The sequence below is a fragment of the Seriola aureovittata genome, chromosome 7, assembly GCF_021018895.1.
Source record: "Seriola aureovittata isolate HTS-2021-v1 ecotype China chromosome 7, ASM2101889v1, whole genome shotgun sequence".
In the NCBI taxonomy this organism is placed as follows: domain Eukaryota; kingdom Metazoa; phylum Chordata; class Actinopteri; order Carangiformes; family Carangidae; genus Seriola; species Seriola aureovittata.
Window position 1 is genome coordinate 29,281,000 of NC_079370.1, and position 25,500 is coordinate 29,306,499.

Sequence of the window (25,500 nt, forward strand, 5' to 3'; positions counted from 1 at the left end):
TACAGTGGAGGGAGATATGGCTTGGAGGAGGTTTGCCAGAATGGGAACTAGCATTCATGGAGTAGGCCGGCAACTGGTCAGTTGTTTTGACACATCATTCTCAGTGAGATCATCTTCATGATGTGTGATTTGAGGGCCAAAGTTATCAAATTTGATCAATATTTTTTTCAGTGTTTACATTTTACTCAGTATTCATTTTGTTTTTTTAAATGAATATTTTTTCTGTAGTTTTTGTGAATGGAATACCCTGCTGTTCTTTACTTTTGGAGTATTAGGGTTGAAGATATGAAAATATGAAAATAGCTTGTTTAAGGATGTTGGTATTAAATATTACATCATAGACCTGATATTAACTGTTGTAATCACATTCAGTTAATCGTTCATGGGAACACCAGGACTAAACTGTTGATGGTGAAGCTCCCTCCTGCTCAGACGCATCTCTTTTTCTGTCAGTGGCTGCAGATATTGGTACATTTCTGTGTCGGCTAATAAGTGGACAAGTGGGAGGCACAAAACTAGAAAAGCAGTTCCACAAACTGTGGCCTTCACGATAATGGACTCTTCTCACATTAAGAAGTGTTGTGTTTTGAAGGCATGCCAGAAAAAGGATGACACACAGACATAGGTTCCACACATCACTGTGCTCTCTCCAGTTTCATCTGTTAGGTTGTTAAAAGTTTTTCTGAGGTCTGGCTGGGTGGATCAGCGATGATGTCATCTCTGATGTAGTTGCTTTCTCCCAAATGCCGATAGTCAGAGAACAAAAATGTTTTGTAAAGAACCAGAGCATCATGAGACCGTGGTTGGTCACACTTTCATCAACACCTTTGTTATACTGAACAGTTAACAGTTGTCATACTGCTGCTATCATTTATATACTGCTGTTGCTGCCACTAATAAGACCAGGGGTGTTCCTAATTTCCCTATCGAATAAATGTCTCCCTGTGTCATCCTCTTTTCCCTGTATTTCAGCTTAGTAGAGTGTCAAAACCTCACAGAAACTACTGTAAATTATGAGTAAATGTTCAGAGACAAGTGCGAAAAAATGAACGTTGAGGTAGTTGTTGTTGTATGTTTTTGTGCATAGTTGAGTCGCTTGGCCTTGTTTCCATGTCAGAGGTATGGCTTTTAGGCTGCAACTCTTCCATGAAGACCACTTATGGCCAGACTTCTGCGGACAGTAGATGGGTGTACCCTGGTCCCACTGGTTTCTGCCAGTTCTGAGCTGATGGCACTGCTGGACATCTTCCTATTTCAAAGGGGAAATAAGCTTGATGTGTTTTTAATATGCTGCACTAAGTTTCCTTGGCTGACCACTGCATCTACGATCCTCAACGTTGCCCGTTTCTTTGTGCTTCTTCAAAAGAGCTTGAACAGCACATCTTGAAACCCCAGTCTGCTTTGAAATCTTTGTCTCGGAGAGACCTTGCTGATGCAGTATAACTACCTTGTGTGTTGTTGATGTGCTCAGTCTTGCCATGGTGTATGACCTGTGACATGAAACTGTCTTCCACAACCTCACCTTGGTAGCAGAGTTTGGCTGCTCCTCACCCAGTTTTAAGCTTCCTTCACAGCTATTTCAGTTTCAGTTAATGACTGTATATATATATATATATATATATATATATATATATATATATATATATATATATATATATATAACCCACATGGGTACTAAACCCATGGGAGTTTACCATGCCCACCACATGGTGGCGCACCAGTCCTGTATTCTTCACGCAGAGCGCCGCTCGTTCTGAGACACCCGAGACACTGACCGACAGTGCCGCTCGTTGAGTGAGCTTACGAACTTGGGTATGAAACGTGATGTAAACCTCATAAATTAAGGATTAATCCCCACGTTGTGTATTGATAAATTTCTTGTTTATTAGGAGAGAGCCTTGTGAGTTATTGAGAGAGAGAGAGAGAGGAGCTCCTTCAACCGTGTATGCCCTCTGTTGGACTCCGGTAAGCATGGCTGCTACATGATAAGAGGCTAGGCCTTGTTGTTTGCTTGTTATGTGAAAATGCCTTTCATTGAGATACTTTTATTAAACCAATCTGAGTTATAGGAATGTGTCCTAATGTTTGAACCCACCGTGGTATTCTCTGTATCATTGTGAACCGTGAAAACAGACTTTGAAAAGATCGCTAACTAAGTTAGCACGAAGCTAACGCTAGCCGCGAGTGATACTAGCGCTATGCTAGCTTAGGTATTACCTGTAATATATAACGTGAGTACTAATGGTCTAGCTGGGTAAGCTAACGTGTTGCTGCTGACATTTACGAGAGAAATAGAGACAGCACATAATGCATAATTGTGTTGATATGGTGCCAGGTTGTGGTAAATATTGTTTTCTGATAACTGAGATGTACATAATGTGTTTCATTGCACCGAAGTTGTTAAATATTTATTTTGGTTAAAAAGAGTGGCTTAATACTGTTCATTTACGGTTAAAAATGTTAAAAAGAGATGTATGCTGCAGTTAAAAAGATAAATAAGTGCATTTATTTTAAAATATAAGTTCATGGTGAATAATTGTCATGGTAAAAATACTTATACTGTACTGTAAATGTATACATACTCATTTAAATTGATTTGAATATTTAAGGTAAACACAAGAAACATGTGCTACAGAAAATGGACCAGACTCAGTGAATAGCTCCCTAAGCTTAACATGTCCTATGATAACTATTAATTTAGCTATACAGACTAATGAGCAGTGATAACTAACATGTCTTTGGGGTCATCAGGTGGGAACCTCCTTTCACCAGTGTTTCGTCTAGTTGGTCCCACGACACCTCCAGGAGGCTAGACAGTGATCACTGGCGTCCCAGAGTCACTCCCCTAATGCCAGCCATCACTGCTCCTCACACCACGACTATTTTCTTTATCTTGCCTATGCTACTACAAACAACACCATCATCAACTCTGACAAAACACACTAGCAGATTCAGCAAACAAACTCCCCTAAACAGCATTTCCTTACAATTAACTTTTTTAATGGCTTGTGACTGATGCCAGGCCAGGTATGTCCGCTACATGATCAAAACTTTATTTTGGAGTTATGAATGTAGTGTTATGAAAGAGACACAGGGACAAAGTGTGTTTGTTTTTGGTTCAATATTTTATTTTCTATGTGTTATGAGCATGGAAATATGTTGAGAGACAATAAATATACAGTGACAGTAAATACTGGTAAAATTTAAAACGGACAGTGCTAACATTTTACAATGAATAATGTAAATAAATATAATGGAAGAGTCAGCTAAATCGAGCCACATCTTCATTTGTCCTCCTCTTTTCCCAGGATATCTATAGCTTTTTACGTGCCATAGTCCGGTACCTGTTACTAGTGCAAGGAGAAGATGGGCTGCCGTCTGTCGGCATATCTGCTAAGCTGTTACTAATTTACACTTACACTTATTTGCAAGCTAGCTAGCTTGTTCACCAGTCACAGCCTCTGCTGTGGAGAGGTGGGAAGGCGGTGATGGGCCAGGCGATGTGATCTAGATTTAAAAATCACTGTGAATTCTGTCCACCATGCTCTCAGCACCAACACTCAAACCATCCTGCAGCAGTTTATCTTGCACCCTGATTCCCAATCTAGTATTTTAGGCAGTATGAGAGGCATTTCTGATACTAGTATCGGAACTTTAAATACAGTCTTGCAGATGGAGATAATGGTATAAACTTTTGGACAGTGTTTATGGTGTTGCCCTCATTTGTATAATTGAAAAGTGATGGGAGCAGGTGTATGAAGACGGAAAAAAAGTTATTGAAAGAGAAATTGAAAACCTGCAGACTTTCACATACCTGGCCAACAGCTGCGCAAAGGGGGCGTCGGATTGTCTGTTCCATGAAAAGTCATAAACACTTTTAATGCAGCATCATAAAGGGGATTTCAGAAGCTGTTTGTTAAGAATTTGGACTGTGCCAGGTTACATGCCAAGCATTCATTAAGTCCTCTGTTCACTCACTCTTTCCCCATAAGCTCCTTTGTAGACTTTTGTCTGGTTTGTGTTAAGATAAACCAAATGTTGCTGAAAGTTTTATGGTCACTGACAGATGGTCTTGGGGAAGAATACATTCCACCAGATCCTACCAGAAAATATGGTTTCACATGAATCTTGAACTTTCGAGTACTGATGTCTCAGTGTATTGAGGTCTGTGAACGCTCATTGTGGAATCCTTTAGGAGACTTGTTGCCACCTGCTGGTCAACATGAACCCTAATCCTGTCACACTTCTGTCAATGTGTCATCATTTACAGTAAGCCACAAAACACACACCAACTTTTGTCTCATCTGGAGCAGCTCTTATTGTTGCCAAGTATTCTCCATCCAACTTACTTAAAATGCTGCCCAGCTACATGAAGTAAGGAGTCGAGCCTAGGTCAATCCAGCTTTTACAGCGCCAGTGCCTCTACAGCACTGTACGCACTGAGACTTTGTCACTTTGTGCAGGTTCATTACAGTAAAATTTAAGAGCTAATCTGGGCACCTGGAGCAGTGTGTGTGATGAATAGGGATTATGGTGCTTCTTTAAATTCTGCAGCAACCCTGTCTGTTTCATTTGCTTGTGTTGTACCAACCCGCTGATTTGCATTGCGATGCTCGTCAGTGGCACAAAGCTGCAGTTTATCCCTCACGGCAAACAAACAGCAGCCTGATGAGCTGTTTGACCATGAGCTATGAAGAAGTAATTGTGTGAGGGCTCATCCCCTCAGGCTGACCTGTTGTTTTATGAGTCCTGAAGTAATTGCAACACTGAGTTCATGAGACGAAATGTTTTCCAAAAAGTTTATTTCTGATTCGCTGCATATGAGTGATTTTATTCTCCTCTTCTATTGATCTGCAAGCCCCCAGAGGTGGTGGGAAATTTGGAGTGCACTGCAGAATAACAATGACAGAGTGATGAAGCGGCAGTGTGGAGGCTCTCGGGCAAGTCTTGATACAGACAGTGGGTGGGAAGGACGGTGCACAGATGTGCGATCCAAGTTCAAGAGGAATTTAGGCCAGGCAGGGGTGTGAATATCACTGAACATTTGTCCACACACTCACAAGCACACATGCGCACACACACAGACACAGACACAGACACAGACACAGAAACCCATATAAACAGCTGGAACGCTAAGAACAGCAGCTGTGCACTTCATCCTCTCTAGGTCATTCAGTTCTCCGTCATGGCCAGCATTAAATGGATATGGTGCTTCTGCGGCATTATTCGCTTTTGTCCTTGTCAATCGATTGGTAATCTTCTTCGAGAGGTAGGTGCCGGCTTGTTGTCTCTGCGCTTCTTTATAAATTAAAAAAGGAGGAGTCAAGGTTGTCCAGGGGCCCAAACACACTCCTACATGTTATTTGTAGATTCTGTTGCACACTCTTTAAAGAGTCTGACGAAATGTGCCTCACTACTTAGTTTGTCTGTGCCTGTAAAGGGTGTACAGCCAGTTATACCATGTGGGCAGCGGGAGGCAGTGTGAAAATACTGGGCTCTTTTTAATAGCCACCTGAGGTGGATCCTGACCCTCACTCACTCTGGACTTTGCCTGTCCAAGTTTAACTCCTGCAGTGACATCCAGCTTCTCCTCATCTTGCTGACTAAACACAGAGTTGATGTCAGCTCAGCGAGCAGCTTCCTGTTGTAACTGTGAACATACAGACGATCTGACTCCAATCATGAGACACATCTTTGATGTGTTTAAACCTTGTGAATCCTGGAGTAAGATAAGTTTATTTACCTGCTCATGTGTAAGTACACTAAACAGACAACTAAACAGATGACAGATTTCAAAGAGGAAATCAAATTATTTGATTTAATTTTATCATTAATATCATGGAATTATCTAGAATTCAGGTGGTTCTGAATTCCTACTCCCATTCCTCTACACAAACAGTTAGCTCTACAGTGGCCAAATAGCCACCTGTACTTGAAGAGATTGTGAGGTTTCTGCTCTTTGCTTTCTGTTCATATCTGGCTTCACAAACAGCTGCATTTCAGCATATCAGGTTGTTGCACTTTATCACAAGAATTCAAACTGTGCACTGAAAGAAATGTGTTCTTCATGCGAAAAAATTCAGATACTGTTTTAAACTATACAAAAAATAAAATAAAAAAGGTTGTGTACACCTACACAGGTGTTTTCCCAGGCAGGTGTTTGTCAGAGCTACACTGGAAGTCACATGCATTCCATCTAGGCTCAGTATTATAAATAAACTTTGGCTGATATCCCGTAATATTGAATAATAATATAATATTGATTTTTTTCCAGTCCAATCCTCATGCCACTGCTTTGCTTACTGTACATTGTACCATGGCATGTGACACATAAAACTTTGAACTGATCTTAAGTGGTACTTACAGTGATATAATTTTGTATTATCAAACAAAAAACAACTGAAATAATTATTGTTATTGATATTTGTAATGGGGTAAAAAAATGGAATTCATTGATTTACTTTTGAATAGCAAACATAATTTTAATGACTACACCTTACAATTGTAAATTTCAACTTCAGTTTCTCTGTTTATTGATTTAAAAAAAAATCAATCTGTTGTGATTTAATGAAATAAGTTTGATGACTTAATGTTTGATAAGTGTAGAATTTCTTCCCAGTTAAATGCTTAGAAAATTTTTAAATGGATAGTGCACAGATACAGTGGACATTTTATAAACACTTATTTCATTTTCAAAATGTTTCTTAGATTGTACAATCTGTCCTGTAATTCAGCATTACATGTTTGGTGTTATTAAAATCTTTTGAATCTTCACTTTGTAAAAACAAAGCATGATTATGTGTTCAGAACCACGGGTGGACTGACAAGATGCAATAATACTGGGATATCCAGGTCAGAGAAATTGAACTGCTATTTGAGGTCATGTGTGGATGTGGATCAGGAGTTAGCCTCCACGATCATGTGACTCAGCTGAATGAATACTATTATGAGGCTGATATAGGTCTGTTTGCAGCTTAGAGAAAGAAGCTGTGGCACACAATTGCTGTAACTCCATAAAAACTTTAAAGTGAGAGACTGGAAAATTCTTCTTTTTCCAAGTGAAAGTTGCCAGCTGTGAGAGGAGCAAGAAAATTGTGTTGAAGTCTTTGGATATTTCAGTAAATGAGAGTGACAGAGGTGGGTAATGCCGATTGATGACGTGGTCACCTGCATGTTTGCATTTGTTATGGGGATTTTCTGTGTTCTTCTCTATGGATCCTCTCAAGCTCTGTCAGGTTTGATAGGGACCATCTGTGGACAGAGACCCATGTGGAGATCTGAGAAACTTCCAGAAGGACAACCATCACTGCAACACTCCACTGATCTGGGCTTTATGGTGGCCAGATGAAGCCTAAAAGACATATAAAAGCTGCTTGGAGTTTGTAAAGAATTACCCAAGGGTCTCTCAGACTATGAGGAATGAGATTATGTGGTCAGTTCTAAGCCTCATGTCTGAAGGAAACCAGGCACCGCCAATCACCTTCCCAATACCATCAAAACGGCGAAGCATGGTGGAGGCAGCATCAGGCGTGGTGGTGTGGGACAGAGAGACTGCTCAGGGAAAGCACTACATGGTCCAGAGCACTCAGGATCTCAGACTGAACTGAAGGTTTACCTTCCAACAGGACAATGACCCTGAGCACACAGCCAAGACAACGCAGCAGTGACTTAGGGACAATTCTGTGATTGTCCTTAAGTGGTTCAGCCAGAGCACTGACTTGAACCCAAAAATCTTTGGACAGACCTGAAAATGTCTGTCCACTAATGTCCCCAAATCCTCAAATCCCCAAATCCAGATGTGCAAAGGTTGTAGCATCACACCCAAGAACACTCAAGGCTCTAATTGCTGCCACAAGTGCTTGAACTAAGTACTGAGTAAAGGGTCTTAATATTTGTTTCAATTGAATATTTCAGTTTCTCCTTTTTTATAAAAATTGCAAAAATGTATTTTTTGCAAATTTAAATGACTTCAGCATGAGGCTTACATTTCATCATTATCCAATGTGCGTATAATTTGGTTAACTGTGTGTGGGCTCCAGGCTGCAGCATACAAAACACACCTGATGCAATGACGGATGAACTACGAGCTACTCAGCTGAAAACTGTACATTTTGTCCCTCTGTATGTGATATTCACTGATTAACAGGTTATATTTCGTTTATTAGTGTTTTACAATACAGGTGCTGTGTGCTGGACCATTTGTCGACTGTGCCAATATTAGTGACGTCCAACATTGATGTTGGGTGATGAGGTCTAGTACATCCCAAAGGTGTTAGATGGGGTTGAGTGGTTGAAACAGGACAGGACCAAACCCAAACTGTTGCCACAAAGCTGAAGGTACAAAATGTATGCCGTATGCTGCAGCATTCAATTTTTTTATTATAAGAAGTAGGGGTCTGTAACACCAGGGATCAGCATGCCCACCACTAACCCAGCCTGCCACCCAGCTTACATTGGTGCCCCAACCCAATGCTGTCCCTGCAGGTGGAACTGGACTGTTGTGGTGAGGAGGGAGCTGAAATGGAAGGCAACGCTCTCGATCTACCAGTCGAACTTCATTCTCACCGTTACCTATGGTCATGAGTTTTGGGTGACCGAAAGAATGACATTGCAGATACAAGCAACCAAAATGAGTTTCCTCAGTAGGGTGTCTGGGCTCAGCCTTAGGGGTAGGGCGAGGAGCTCTAAACCCCTTGACGTGGTTTGGGAGTCTGGTTAGGATATCATTGGAGGTACTCCGGGCATGTCCAACTGGTATGAGGCATCGGGGTAGACCCAGAGAACGCTGGAGAGATTATATATCTCATCTGGTCTGGGAATGACTTGGGATCTCCCAGGAGGAGCTGGAAAGCGTCGCTGTGGATTGGGATGTGTGGACTACTTTGCTTGACCTGCTGCTATCGTGACCCAACCCTGGATAACCAGCAAAAAATACTGACAGAAAAAGATGGATGGATGCATGGATGGAAATAAGAGGAATAGAACAAACCATGTGGACAGGGGTTTCTATATACTTTGGCCATATATTGTATTTCAGAATTGCTTTTGGGAGCCCTTCTTACATGTATTAAAAACTACTGGAAGTGAGTTGGGCAGTTTACAGTGAAACAAGTTTATTATTTATGGACAAAAATCTGACAGACCCAGATGTATAGCTCAGTTTTATTCCTCTGCCACTTCAACTTCTCTGTCTCACTTCCATTCTTATTCTCTGATCATCACACATCTAGTCAGGCTGTGCATTGTCTCATCCCTTACCTCCTGATGGAACCCCCAGTCAGCCCAGTGGCCTGTACAAAGTGTGTATGTGTGTTTCATCTGCTTCCATTCAGGAATTAGTCAGGAGCTATTTCTTTGTAATGCTGAATTACAAATGATCTACAGGCTTTTTTCCCAATCTATTCTTTATCATATGTGTGTGTGTGTGTGTGTGTGTAGGTGTGTGTGTGTGTAATCTCTGCAGTTTTTATGGTTTTAACTGATGTCGTCTGCCGTGGTTTGAAAATCAACTCCACTTTGCATCCAATCCGAGTGCTCATGTTATTGTGGAATTCACACCTTCCTGCCTCAACAGAGCACAATAGGCATAGTGCTTTGTGTGGTTTCTGTGGCAACAAGCCTGTCAGTCAAGGTCATCCATGACAGATAGAAAGAAGGAGCAAGGAATAACAGGGATGAGACTGAATTTGAGTGAGAATATGAACAAAGGGAAAGTCTCCTTCATCTGTTGATTTGTGTTTTGTACTGTGACAGAGCGTGAAATGATTTTGGAGGCAGCCTCTCTTCTTGGATGAATACAGGAAAGACATGGAGGTGGACTCAAAATACATTCATACATAGAGTAACTGTAACACACTACTCCTGCAGTCATATAACCAGGTGTATTTGAAGAGTTTATCGCTAAGTTCCCCCTTAAAGCACTTGTTGCTTTTGAAGTATTTCTGTCACATTTATTCACACATTCATCTGTCTTCACCTAGTGGTTGTTAACAGATACTGACACTGTCAGAAAGAAAACCTCAATTAAGATAAGCCACCAGTCTTCTCACAAAGGTCCTTGTTAAACATACACAATTTATCATATGTGTTGTTCTTTTACTTTCCTCACTTTCTCCAAATCTGTGTTTGAGAGGAGACAAGTGATAGTGAGGAAGGAGAGGCAATGAGCCAGCCATAAGTGGAGTGGAGTATTACCTGATAAACAGTCAGGATAAAAGCTGCCATCATGACCAAACCAAGGCCAATTGCTGTGGAGGAATTACCTGTAATATTTAAATAAAGTATAACATATATTCATAGTCATATCATGCTCATCACTCTGCTATAAATTGTTTTCATTCTGTAATTATTTCTTCTTCTTTGCATTTTTTAAATCACTGTTAAGCTCCTGTCAATTAAACTTGATTCTTCCTTCAGGTGTTTCACATTAAAATCCTACTTTGAAAGGCTGGTATGATTCCCTTTGAAATACTGGAAGGCTTTTATTATGGAAAAATCTGTACAGAAAATATTGATTTTCATGTACAGTAGCATCACAGTGAATCAAACAAGAGTTGGCTGCTGTTTGATAGTTGAAAACTGTTGTGGAGCTGCTGTTAATAACTACTTTCAATGAAAAGTAAATGCTTAAAAAGTTGCTACATGCAAGATGACCTGAGACGCCAATTTGCATATTCATAACATCATCGCATTATTTATATTCAGCGTAGTGTCAGCTGGTTTAAGCTCTTTATCTGTTCACTTCTTTCCTCTCTGTGCTTACATATACAGTATTTTAATACAGCTGAATTCCCAATAAGGCTGTTTTTTTTATATGTTTTTCTGCTCCTGTTGTCAGACAACAGAAGGTATAAAATAGCCAAAAACAGCAAATTAGAACTGACTGAAAACTTTGAGCTACAGACTGGTATCAACTATATCAATGTAGCCACATCACGCACAGGTTTCTGAAGAGTGGTTTTGAATCTCAGAGTGATCTGCTCCGCCATCATAATCTTGGCAGTGTCTCACTCCACCTGACTCCTGGCCAATCCAAAAATGGGCAAAGAGGAGGGGCGTTTGTGGAGCAAAGATTTCAATGTATGTTGGTTTGTGGCAACAATATTTTAACCCACCTGTTACTGAAAGAGATCACGCCCTCAATTATGCATAACTTTAGGCTTAAGTAAATGTAAACAGGTGAGTTGTATAAAAATTCAACCCCCGTACAGTTGTCATGAAGGAGGAATTTAGCTATAGTGACCAAAACAGATTTTTTACAAGGCTGTAAACTTGTTTATTTCTGCCTGTAGTGGTCTTTAGAGGAACTGCAGTTTTTGGTACTTCAGTGTTGGCTTGATTTTACTCAGAGGTTGCTGCTTGGCATCAACTAACTCTGTGGTTTTACTGTTGGAATTAGTGCTGAGGGGATGTAGCACACTATTTATCCAGTCAGCATGTAATCACTGAAGGATTGTTGAATTTGCATTACCAAGAAAAGACATCAACAAAGTAACAATTTAAAAAGGGAGCACGCCAGATAACAGAGACAATTCCTACTGAAAATAAAATGTACTTATAACACCGGGGTAATTAAAAATCAGGTCTGTCTATAAGGTAGTTTCATATCAAGGCCCAAAAATAAAGTACTGGATTATAGTTTTACCTGTCCGACAGTATAGAATGAGGACAGAAAGAGTGAGCTTGTAAACATATACAGTAAATTACATTAAAAAACATAGATACAAAAACAGCAGGTGGATGATAATCAGTAATCAATATCCTAATTAGATTATGTATGACTGGATGAATTGAATTTCAGCAGCTTGATCAAATTTTATATCCATTATTTATGCACATGTGCCACATACCAGTAATTGAATATGTATATGTAATATTTGTGATGGAGCTTGTAATAATGTAACTTTTATCCATATTGGTTTTTGAATAATATGCTGTTAATGTGGTCGGGAATTAAAACAAGCACAAAATCAACTAACATAGACACATTCTTCGCGATTAATAAAACTGAGTCTGTATCATTTTCTCTACTTTGGGAGACTTTAAAAGCTTACATGAGACGTCACATAATTTAATACACATCACATGCCACTAAAGAACATAGAGAAGGTAAGAAATGCCATCTTTGTCACATTCCCCAAGATAATCTCAGAGGATCAAACTGGTTTTAATTAAAAAATGTCATTCTTTTTCTAATATCTTTAGACTGCCTAATGTAATTTATTCATCTGAACCTTCTTCATTTGAGCATTTGATCGTGTGAAATGGGTATATTTGTTTAATGTCATGGAAAGATTTGGATTTGGCAGGAGATTTGTAGCCTGGGTCAAGCTATTATATTGTTTGCCTTCAGCGTGCATACAGACAATTTATAATCGATCTGCCATTGACTCGTGCCACACGCCAGGGTTGCCCATTATCCCTGCTTCTTTTCTCAATTGCAATTGAGCCCCTTTCTATTGCACTTAAGCCATCTTTGCTACTCCTTGGTATTAGGAGGGGGGACATGGAGCATCATGTATCTCTATATGCCGTTGACCTCTTGCTTTTTGTTAGTGAACCTGTAGCTAGTGGTCCTACAATTGTGTCACTCTAGGTCAGTTTGGAGCTTTTTCTGGGATTAACCATTCCTGTTTTTCACCCCTGGACTGTGGTCGGGGAACGCAGGGGACACTTAGATGCTGCTCCAGGGCCAAAGCTGTCTGCAACTTTGGGGTTAACCCCCTTAACTTTAAACCACAGGTGGCAAGCAAAAACACGGAAGCCTGGCTTGATTCTGAGGAGTGCAGGATTTATTTCTGTGACAAACAGCTAAACTGTGTACACCTTGCCCTGCAACTCCACAGATACTCCTAACTCAAACTCTGTTCCCGGTTGCCATCTTCGTACCACGACTGCTCGCTCTCTCGCTCCACCACTCACACCCCATGCACACGGTCACTCTTAAAGGAGCCACGCCACTTATACAACACCACCCCAACTCTGGATGGCAATTACAACAAAATTCCACTCCAGCACAGTAGCATACATTTATATCACTCTTGCCAAGAGTTCAGTGTAATCATATGGCAGTCTTTCTTGCAGGGTGCACATATTACAGCAACTTGATACTGTGCGTAGCAGCAGTTCTTTTCATATTGTTTCTTTACACATTCCACAGATTTACTAAGTGCATCTTGGACAATCTAATGCACCAACTCCAGCCGCTCACAAAGGCGTTAGACATACTCTGGGGCAGATGGATTGGCTTCAGGGTCAGGGGGCAAGCTGGTTACCAAGTCCATCAGTTCACTCACCTCCCAGCCGAATATCATAAAGTTGGGGGGGTTGTCACTGTGTAGGCCGTGGCAGCATACGGAATCATAAGGTCCCAATCCCCGTGCAGGGTGGCATTGAATCTTTCTGCATGGCCATCAGACTGTGGTCGGAAAGGTGTGATGTGTGTCTTGTCAACATCAAACCGCACATTTTCTGGAACACTTAGGAGTCAAAGCTCCGGCCTCAGTCACTAGCCAATACAAGCCAATACACTAATTTGTGTTTTACCTACCTATACCATATCATATTTATCATATTCATGTGAGTCATTTATAATCATGCTGTCACCTACATATCAAATCATGATGAGATACTGCTGTTTATGTTGATGTGATATTGCTAAAGTGATTATGATGATGCAATGATGATGTCAGGGGGTGTTAACTCTATAAGTAGATGACACCTGAGCACAGGTGAGAGGTGTGTTTGGCTAGAGAGCGGAAGGGCAAACTATTTTTCAACCGCATTTTGACATAAAGCGAGTTTTCTGTTTAAGATGATCTTTATTTATTTTGCTGTTGCTGGTATGCAATAAAAGAAAATATTATTGTGACACTACGAAAGAGTGAATGCGCGTTGATTTACTGACCGCTCTTACAAGCAAGTTGAAAAATAGCCCATCTGAACGCCAGAAAGGACGCCAGTCAACGTGGAAATGAAAGAGACCGAGTCTGTTTGGATTGATCCGTGAGTAAACGAGCGGATGAGCTGTTTTCTGAACCTGGCTACGATCAAACATTAAAAGGTGGCAAATGAAAGAAGGAAGTGTTTGACGAGCAGACAAATGAATCCATAAACTGCCTATAAATTACGAAATCACTGAAACTATAGGCCACGGATTAATATCGCTGCACGGAAAGCGGACAACTTTAAAGGTGATGCGAAGATCTCAAAGATATGAATGAAAATATTACGAGCAGATGGAAATAAAAATATAATATACGATACAAAGTGCGGAAAAGGACCGGAAATTAAAGATATACGCTCAATGGAAATAAAGTAGCTTAAATATATCCTATAAACGGATTGAAACGGAAACAAAGCACGGCTGTGCGCATGAAGGAGTAAAAATAAATAAAACAATAACCGAAATACTAATGAATATTCAAACAAAAGCTGTCGGTTCTACTTAATAAAAAAAACTACAAACGAATATTAAAGGCTGAAAACGGAAACTGAAACAATGGCAGAAGGAACGGAATGTGGGGTCACTGAAGCTGATATTACTGAGATGGACGCTGTGCAACAAAGGAAAGCGTTCAAATCACTCAGCGCAACACGCAGAGGGACTGCTAAGACTGCTGGATGAATTTAAAAGGTGTCATGAATCTGTTCAGAAACTGCTGCCTGAGGATGTGAGAATGAATGAAACTTTGGACTGGTATGAGCCAAAAATGGCTGATTATGATGCTTTTCTAACTGAAGTGGGTCAATGGATAAAACCTCAGCCTGACCTACAGACTCTTGTGGATGTTGGGGATAGTGTCTCCCAGACTGGTTCAAAGGGTTCAAAAGGTTCCAAATCTTCATCTGTTGTTTCAGCACGCATGAAGGCTGCTGCAGACAAAGCTGCTCTGCAGGCCAGAGCTGAAGCTCTCAAAAGGAAACATGAACTGGAAATGGAGAAGCATCAGCTGGGTTTAAAAATGGAATCCCTGGACTTGGAAGCAGATATTGCTGCAGCTGATGCGAGGCTAAAGGCTCTGGAGAAATTTGAAGATGATGAAGCATCAGAATCTGGAAAAGAAATGGAACAAATAAATGCGGCTGACAAAACAGAAGGAAGCCTAACACAACTGGAGTTTGCACAGATAGGAACCATACCTAAGACACCCTTACAAAAAATGATACACACTCAGTACCCACCATTAACTGGAATCACAAAAGGGTCTGAGCAACCACCAAGGGCTACAACAAACACTCACACACCTAGAGTTGTTGTATCTGATGGACCACATAGACGAGGTGAATCCACTCCCAGAGGTGAGATAGCTCAGAGCATTGATCTCACAAACATTATACAAAGACAGACAGACTTGGCGGATCTGCTAGTGATACAGCAGAAAGAATCTAAACTCCCAAGAAGGGAGGTTCCGGTGTTCGACGGTGATCCTCTCACTTTCAGGCCATTTATGAAGGCTTTTAAGCACAACATTGAGGACAAAACCAACAGTAACGAGGATCGACTGTACTTCCTGGAACAGTATACTGTCGGACAACCAAAAGAACTAGTTCAAAGCTGCCTTCACATGAACGCCACGACTGGTTACGAGGAAGCAAAGCACCTACTTAAATATCACTTCGGCGATGATTTCAAAGTCACGTCCGCATATGTTGAAAAGGCCTTAAACTGGAACCAAATACGTACAGATGATGGAAAGGCACTTCATAGCTACGCCCTCTATCTAAGAGGCTGTGGTAATGCAGTTCAGGACCTTCCATATATGTCAGAGCTGGACTCACCATCTAACATGAAAACTTTCCAAACTCCCATTTAAACTTCGAGAGAAATGGCGGTCTGTTGTATGTGACATCACTGAAAGAACACAGCAGAGACCTAAATTCCATGACCTTGTTCTGTTTATCGAAAAACAGGCCAGAATCATTCAAGATCCTGTCTTTGGGGATATCCAGGATTCTGCTGGAAGCACAAATGGGAGGAAATCTAAAAGGGATTTACCATATATAAGATCAAGCAGCAAGAAAAGCTTTGCTACAACGGTCGTTCCCAAGGCAGAAACCAACATGAACATCAATGCATGGAAAAGGGGAGAAAGGCCAGAGGGCATCCGGACGGCCATGGATGCTTTTGTAAAGCCTTGTACTTTCTGTAAAGGAGATCATGTGATGGAAACATGTGAAGCAATAGCGAAGATTCCCCACAAGGAGAAAATTGAGCTGCTAAAGAAAAATGGACTGTGCTTTGCCTGCTTGGTCAAAGGTCATATAAGTAAAGAATGCAAGAAACGTCTCACGTGTCGTGCCTGTGAGAAGAGACACCCCACTGTCTTGCATATAGAGAACTTTACTCCAGGAAACACCAAATCAGCAGCTAAGCAGAATTCAGACACCAGGAGCAATTGCATTGCTAAAGTTTCAGCAGCAGCACAAATTGCTATGGTGTCATCAGCAGCACAAACAGGGGATAGAAACACAGACTACAAGTTAGCAGTGGTACCTGTAAAGATGAAGACACATAAAGGGAGCTGTTTGATAGAAACCTATGCGTTTCTAGATCCCGGAAGCAATGCTACTTTTGTCACGGAGAAACTGATGGAACAGTTGTCTGTCAGAGGAAAGAAGACAGAGATCCTACTCCGAACGATGGGTCATGAAAAGCCTGTGAAAACCCATGCTGTGAGAGGACTGGAAGTATGCAGCCTGGATGGCAACAGCTTCATAGAGCTTCCTGAGGTCTTCACACAAAATGCCATTCCTGTCAGTAAAGAGAACATTCCTACAGATATAGGATGGCCTTACCTAAAGGATGTCCACCTAAGATCCATCAAGGCAGAAGTAGGCCTATTGATTGGTGTAAATGTTCCAAAGGCTATGGAGCCACTGAGAGTGATCAATAGCGAAGACGAGGGGCCCTACGCAGTCCTAACACGCCTAGGTTGGACTATAAATGGAGCTCTCAGCAGTACTGCACCTATGGATGAGCATGGTCGACCACGGATAATTTCCAATAAGATATCAGTGGTCAAGCTGGAAGAGCTCCTTATAAATCAATACAACCAGGATTTCTCAGAGTTGGCCTACAATGAAAAACAAGAACAGTCATTTGAAGACAAAAAATTCTTGCATGTGATGAACAGCTCAGTCAAAAGGAAAGATGGCCACTATGAAATACGACTTCCGTTCCGTCGGGATGACATCAGCCTGCCAAACAACAGGAAGGTGGCAGAACAAAGAGCACTAAGTCTTGCCCGCAGATTCCAGAAAGATGAAGCCTTTCGGAGAGACTATATTGGCTTCATGAGTGATGTCTTGAGGAAAGGGCATGCAGAAAGAGTGCCAGAGGAAAAACTTCCCCGGATAGATGGAAGATTGTGGTACATCCCTCACCATGGTGTCTATCACAAAAGGAAAAAGACAATTCGGGTGGTGTTCGATTGTACCTCTTCATTTCAAGGAATTTCCTTGAACTCTGAGCTGCTGCAGGGTTCTGACCTTACAAACACCTTGTTGGGTGTACTCCTCAGATTCCGACAGGATCCAGTAGCAGTGATGGGAGATATCGAAGGAATGTTCCATCAAGTAAGGATACCTACACATGATGTGGACTTCCTAAGATTCCTGTGGTGGCCAGACGGCGACACCAACCAACCGTTAGAAGAGTACCGGATGACGGTGCATCTCTTTGGAGCAATCTCATCCCCGAGTTGTGCCAATTTCGCTCTGAAGCGGACAGCTGATGATAATGAAGGGAAATGTCGCACTGAAGTTCTCAACACCATTCATCACAACTTTTATGTGGACGACTGTCTCAAATCTGTCCCAAATGAGAGCCAAGCAATCTCTCTGGTGAAAGAGCTCGGATCAGTATGCGCCACAGGTGGATTTAAGCTCACCAAATGGACCAGTAACAGTCGTGCAGTCCTTGCTTCGGTTCAAGCTGAAGATAGAGCAAAAGAGGTCAAAGATCTAGACCTTGACAAAGACAAACTGCCCATTGAAAGAGCTCTTGGCATGCGATGGGACACTGAGTCAGACATGTTCTTCTTCTCGATCACCCCAAAACAACCATCAGTCACCCGTAGAAGCATTTTGTCTGTGTTAAACTCAGTATATGATCCTCTAGGGTTCCTAGCACCAATTATGCTGACCGGGAAAGGAATACTGCAGGACCTGTGCAAGCTAAACTGTGGATGGGATGAACTGATACCAACTGCTTACACAGATAAGTGGAAGGAGTGGCTGAAAGATCTTAACCTGATTTCCAGCCTAAGAATCAGGAGATGTCTTAGGCCACCAGATTTTGAAGCCACTGGGGCACAGATGCATCACTTCTGCGATGCAAGCGAGCGAGGTTATGGGACAGTCAGCTATCTAAGACTGACTAGTGATGATGGATTACCTCACATCACCTTTATGATTGGGAAGGCAAGAGTGGCACCTTTAAAGGTGGTAACAATCCCAAGGCTGGAGCTTGCCAGTGCAGTCCTTGCTGCTAGGATAGACAGGATGTTGAAGAGAGAGCTTGAGTTAACCCTCGGAGACTCAGTTTTTTGGACCGACAGCACCACAGTCTTAAAATACATCCAAAATGACTGCAGAAGGTTTCAGACCTACGTGGCGAACAGAGTGTCTACTATTCGGGATCTGACACACAAATCCCAATGGCGCCATATAAAGACTGGAATCAATCCCGCAGACAGTGCATCAAGAGGCATGAAAGCTGAGACTTTCCTTCAAGATGGACACTGGCTGAGAGGGCCAGATTTCCTGATGCAACCTGAAACAGACTGGCCAGTGATCCAAGTACCACCCACACTATCCGACAAAGACCCAGAGGTCAAGAAGGTGACTGTGGCTTTCACTACAAGTGGGTTGCAGAATCAAAGTCCGCTGACTCGTTTTATTGAGCACTTTTCATCATGGGACAAATTGATTCGATCGGCAGCCTGGCTCCTAAAAATCAAAGAAACTCTGAGACAATTGAACTTAAAAACGAAAATTAGTGATTCAGACCCACAGCTGTCTGTGGAGGATCTAGCCAAGGCTGAGCAATCACTTGTGTCCTATGTCCAACAACAATCCTTTCAAGGTGAGGTGACCTCCCTACAAAAGGGCTTACCCATAAAGAGAAACAGTAGGATCTATAAACTAGATCCCATCTTTCAACATGGAATCCTGAGAGTTGGAGGCAGACTAAGTAAACTGGCAATGCCAGAGGAAATCAAACATCCAGCCATTTTGCCCAAGGACAACCACCTATCAAAGCTACTCCTACACCATACCCACGCCTTGGTGGGTCATTGTGGAAGAAATCAAATGATAGCAAAACTCAGAACAAAATACTGGATCATAAGAGCAAACTCTGCTGCGAGAAAGATAACACGGGACTGTGTACTCTGCAGGAGATGGCATGGCACAGCAATGACACAAAAAATGTCTGACCTACCTCTACACAGGATAACACCTGACTTGCCACCCTTTACCCACACTGGACTAGACTACTTTGGTCCAATAGAAGTCAAGCGTGGCCGCAGCAAAGTAAATAGGTATGGAGCCTTGTTTACGTGCCTCGCAAGTAGAGCCGTACACTTAGAGATGGCCTACTCAATGGACACAGACTCCTGCATTTCTGCACTCCGACGATTTATCTGCAGACGAGGCCAAGTGAAGGAGATTGTTTCTGACAACGGTACAAATTTCGTGGGGGCAGAACGGGAGCTTCGAGAAGCACTTACTCACCTTAACCTCAGTAAAATCCAGCATTTGATTCACGCTGAAGGTATCAAATGGACATTCAATCCACCCTATGGTCCTCATCATGGAGGCGTATGGGAGCGGCTCATCCGAATAATCAAAAGGATCCTCTATTCCATCACAAGGGAACAGACCTTGGATGACGAGGGTCTCCAAACAGCTTTATGTGAGGCAGAGGCGATCATGAACGACCGGCCCATCACAGTCTTATCTCAGGATGCGAAAGATCCGGAGCCTCTAACACCCAACCACCTGCTCCAAATGAAGAGAATGCCTACTCTTCCACCTGGACTCTTCGACAAAAGTGACACCTATTCCAGAAGAAGATGGAACCAGACCCAATACATAGCTGATCTCTTCTGGAAACGCTGGACACGAGAGTACCTCCCATTGTTACAAGAGAGGCAGAAATGGAATAAGGTTAAAAAGAATCTAAAACATGGAGACATAGTGCTGATTATCGATGAAAGCTCACCACGCAACTCCTGGCCCATGGGCAGAATCACAGAAATCTTCCCTGACAAAAAAGGACATGTACGTTGGGTCAAGATCAGGACACAAAATGGCACCTTGGAAAGGCCTATTACTAAGCTGTGCCTTCTACAAGACATGGTCTGAGGAGACATGTCTGACCTATACCTTTTTTTTTATATATATTTTGACCCCTGAAAGGGCTTTAGTTGAACCTTTTCTCTCTCTTTTTTTCTCTTTTTCAAACGAGGATCTGCGTTGATCTTTTTGGTTGAATTTTTTATGAACTTATTTTACAAATGGACTATTGGAATTAACTGGATTATTATTATCATTTTGTTTTTACTTATTTTTGAAATTCTATGGACAATCATGAATATTGCCACAAAGGACTCTTGAGTGTATGCTTCATTGTATGAATGTATGAATTGCCCTATACCGGTCAATTAGGGGCCGGAGTGTTGAAGCCAATACACTAATTTGTGTTTTACCTACCTATACCATATCATATTTATCATATTCATGTGAGTCATTTATAATCATGCTGTCACCGACATATCAAATCATGATGAGATACTGCTGTTTATGTTGATGTGATATTGCTAAAGTGATTATGATGATGCAATGATGATGTCAGGGGGTGTTAACTCTATAAGTAGACGTCACTTGAGCACAGGTGAGAGGTGTGTTTGGCTAGAGAGTGGAAGGGCAAACTATTTTTCAACTGCATTTTGACATAAAGCGAGTTTTCTGTTTAAGATGATCTTTATTTATTTTGCTGTTGCTGGTATGCAATAAAAGAAAATATTATTGTGACACTACGAAAGAGTGAATGCGCGTTGATTTACTGACCGCTCTTACAGGGGGGTTGTCACTGTGTAGGCCGTGGCAGCATACGGAATCATAAGGTCCCAATCCCCGTGCAGGGTGGCATTGAATCTTTCTGCATGGCCATCAGACTGTGGTCGGAAAGGTGTGATGTGTGTCTTGTCAACATCAAACAGCACATTTTTTGGAACACTTAGGAGTCAAAGCTCCGGCCTCAGTCACTATGCAATGTCTGTGATGCTCCATAGCAACACACCCACTCTGAGGCAAGCACTTCAGCCACAGTTACTGCCTTTTCATTTGGTAGGGGGAAGGCTTCCACCCATTTTGTGAAATAGTCCTGTATCACAAGCACATAGTAGTTTTTACGCTTAGTCTCATTCTGTGGACCCATGATATCCAGAGTGACGCGCTCCGTGGGGATTCCCACTCTAACAAGTTCCCATGGGAGCTTGTGGCATCTTAAGGGGTCTGACTTTGGACGCACAGCTGGTGCAGGTGCGACGCCAGAGGGCAACATCTTCTCTCATCCGGTACCAGTACTACGGGTTTGAGGCCATGCCACAGTGCACTCCACGCCAAAATGTCCACCAACCGGCTCTTCATGCATCTGCCTCATGACATCAGGCCAGAAGGCACATGGTAACACAACTTGTGGGTAGAAGTCGGTGTCATTCAGGCAGTAGAACCGCCTGACTAGTATTCCATCTTGAAGGTAGAGCTGCCTCCACTGGCTCCAATAAGTCTATGTACCTGGGCTGTGTGGGGAGACTGTGATCCATGAAGGCCACTCTCCGCTGGCCTCCATGGATGCCCTGATTGGTGCAATGTCTAGGTTGGCCTTCTGGCTTGTTGCAGCTTGTTCCTCCAAGGACCAGCCGCTAAATAGTGCATCATTGGTATTAGCCACAAAAAATTTCTCACTGGTTTTTAAATTGTCTGTGTTGGTGTGTAGTGTTTTGTCTACCCCCACTGGACTCACCATTGTCTGGGTCAGGTGTCTCTCTACCCACACTCGACTCTGCGTTGCCTGGTTGACTCACACTGCACAGCTTGGTCACTGACACTCCCACGATGACGGGAGGGGCTTTGCAGCCTCCAGGCTCTGCTGTATCTGCTGGTTGGCATCCTGTTACTTCTCCCACACCATCTGGCGTGGCAGCTGCTTAACTGCGGCACCTGGGCAAGTCACGATGTCATACTGCACCAAGTTCATGCGGCCCAGGTCGCTGGGCCCAGTTGAGAATACACTGCTGTAGGTGCTCAGCAGCTGAGCTAGCTGGAGTTGCTCCTCTCTGTTGAGCTCGGCTGCACTCTGTTTGTAGAGCTCTTGCAGGACAGCGGGGTGCTCTGACTGCTCCTGCTTGGTTGAGGTAGTGGAAGGCTGCAGGACTTCTGCAGGCTGGAGGAACCCTATGATGGCTCCCTTCTTGTACAGGAGTAGTTCCAGGGTCAAAGACGCAGAGGGGCACAGCTTTAAAGGGCTGGGTTTCCACCAGGGCACAAGCAACCAGCACTTTGTGTTTTTCAACAAAACCTTTGGTGGGACTTAGCATGACTTCCTTGTTGATGTGTCCTTTAATGTGGGCGTTGCCTCTTACCACATACTCCTGTCCAGCCTGTAATACCACAGTTAGGGTACTCTCACTGCATATGTCTTCGGTTTGCTTAGGGTGTAGAAATATGGCACCTCCTCACCAAACAGCACAATGCGATGGTTTCCAAAATCAAGGTGAGCTTGAGCTTGAGTGAGGAACGGATGACTTAGGAGGACCTCACTGCTGGCAATGTCGGCAACCAGGAAATGCACATTTACTTGTTGGTTGTTGATTTGGACTGGAATGTGAGCCTCCCCAGCGACAGGAACATCACCAGGCCCAACACCCAGCAGAGTCTTTACAGTCAATGGCTGGAGTGGGGATCGGGCATCTGGGTGAATGGCTTGATAGTGGTGCAGAGGCAACACACTCTGGCAAGCAAGAACACAGAAGCCCAGCTCGATTCTGAAGAGTGCAGGTTTTATTTCTGTGACAAACAGCTAAACTGTGTACACCTTGCCCTGTAACTTCACAGCTACTCCTAACTTAAGCTCCGTTCCTGGTCGCCAGCTTCATCTTCGTGTACCACAACCACTCAACCACTCACACCTCATGCACTTGGTCAATCTTAAAGGAGCCATGCCACTTACATACAACACTGACTATAAACTAAACCTCCAAAAGAGTAAATGCTTTCCCAGTACAACTTGGCCCAACAGATCTAGCAGGAGTGTTTGTCTTTTCCTCTTTCTAAAGATGGTTTAGAATATTTGGGAATACACATCACCCACTCCTTCAGATCTCTGTTTGAAGCTAATAATGTTCCTTAGGCTGACTTTGAGAGATGGAATAGCTTGCAGCCCAAATACAATCCGTAAAGGTGATTGTTCATCCCAGATTCCTCTACTTGTTCCATGGTGGGCGGGGATTGGGGCGTGGCTGAGGACGCTGGAGGCTTTGTTGTGACATCACAAAGTTACAGATGTAACCTTAAGGCTTGATTTATATGAAGGTAGTTTTGGCACAAAACAACTGAGCACCTGTGACAGTGGAATTAATAGTTATATAAAATAGTCACACGTGTATCAGTAAATTTGAAGTAACGGAGAAAAGATGATCAAGGAATTGCACACAAACAAAACACAACAGTTACACCGTCTCAAATTCTTCATTGCAGATGCGCAAATCTTGTTTTACAAATCACAAATTCATACACCTCAAGCCCACTTTTGCTCCACATTTCACAGAGACATTTGGTGCAAAAGTCAGAGTGTGTAGAATTTGCCATTTCAGACTTGTAGTAGAAGATTCAAGCAGTTATAGTTAGAAAAAAAGTATTCATGAGAAAATATTTTACAGATGTGCAACTCTCATTGCATGAATTCACATTCTGGTTTGCAGATGTGCAAATTCTGTCCATGACTGCACAGTATTTGATACGGGTGTGTGAATGTGTTTTGCACCACATTCACTGCAGCCAACTGTAGCAAAAATGTGAGTGTATGAGTTTCTAAATTTGTGATTTGTAAACCAGGATTTATGCACCTTCAATGAAGAATTTGAGAAAGTGTAACCATTGTGTTGGAGGCGTTAATGAGATTTTGTGTGTCACATAAAGTACTAATGGCCAATGCATTGCTATTATAAAGTTTTAGTACATACTGTAGTTTGTGACAGAATATTGTGCAGTGAGACCTCCCATTAAGGCAATGTTTCTAATTTTTTTTGTGTTGGAATATTTGTGATACTGGGTCTGGGTCTTTCTATTCTAGGCTGTATGCTGTAAATGAAATTGTGCAGGTATATTGAATATTTCTCTTGGAGCTGCTCGACTCGTAAGCATGCTGGCAAAGAGGTGCTGCAAGGGAGCTTTTGCCATATTTGGAAAAACACATTTTTACTGATCAAGAACATGAAATTATTCTAAAGTGAGGTTTTAGATTATGAGAAGGGTTTAATACATGTGTGGATGTATTTCTGTTATGTTATTTTGTGTTTTCTTTTACAGCTACAGTGAACCTTTTGGGTAAGGTTTTCACATTTCATGTAATGCAGCTCATCTTCAGTTAGCTTAGCTCAGCTCAGATTCACATACATTCATGCCATGGTTGCATCACTGTAGCCTCAGCTGCTAGCTGCCGCTGCTGCCGATGCTGCTGCAGACACTGCTTGCTTCCGTAAACTCCTCTGGGCTGTACCATTTTAGCCAAGTGGGGGTCCTATAGGCTTTCAAGATGTCCTCACAGGCAGACTTTTTTCTCTCCCATCTGCGGAATCGCACCCATCTTAACCCCCCCTCTTGAGGACAATCCGTCTCATAGAGGCCATGAGCTCACAGTCTGTCAGGACTGTTGGGCAGAAACAACACAGTTCCTAATACCCTCCACTGCCTCGGATTTCACTCCCCCCTTGCTTATAGTACAATCTCATCATTTCCAGCTTGTGAGTGGAGCGGAAGAGAGGGAAGAGAGAGAGTGAGAAAGAGAGAGGGAGGGAGATGTTTTGAGCTGGTTTTCAGAGAGAGAGGTTGGCCTGAATGCGTTCTGTCCGCTCTTCAGAGACATCCAGGTGAGCCGTTTCCTCCTGGAAGGTAAGAGGAAGACTGAGATGGTGCTTATTTTGTCCTGCATCCCTTGTAACCCCCCCCCCCAAACACACACACACACACACACACAGACACACACCCGTTTTCTCTTGCTTCGGCTGCATTGGTGTGTGTGTGTGTGTGTGTGTGTGTGTGTGTGTGGTGTGTGTGTGTGTGTGTGTGTGTGTGTGTGTGTGTGTGTGTGTGTGTGTGTGTGTGTGTGTGTGTGTGTGTGTGTGGTTGAGCATGAATAGTATTCCCCAGACACACCACACACGTAATACTATACAAGGCGATGTGCAGATGCGCAGACATGTCGGCATATGT

At 42.5% G+C, this 25,500-nt stretch overlaps 1 protein-coding gene across 7 annotated transcripts in view; it reads left to right on the plus strand.

Moving 5' to 3' along the window:
• Positions 1 to 25,500, plus strand: part of cdk14 (cyclin dependent kinase 14) — a 298,616-nt gene that overhangs the window by 50,485 nt on the left and 222,631 nt on the right. Inside the window, exon 1 of one of the 7 annotated variants that reach the window (XM_056380007.1) lies at positions 25,022 to 25,179. The exons of 5 other annotated variants lie outside the window; for them this stretch is intronic. The gene's annotated coding sequence lies outside the window, so the exon portion shown is untranslated. Of the gene's footprint in view, positions 1 to 25,021; positions 25,180 to 25,500 lie in introns of those variants that run through there. One more of the 7 variants, XM_056380008.1, reaches the window with a different exon arrangement.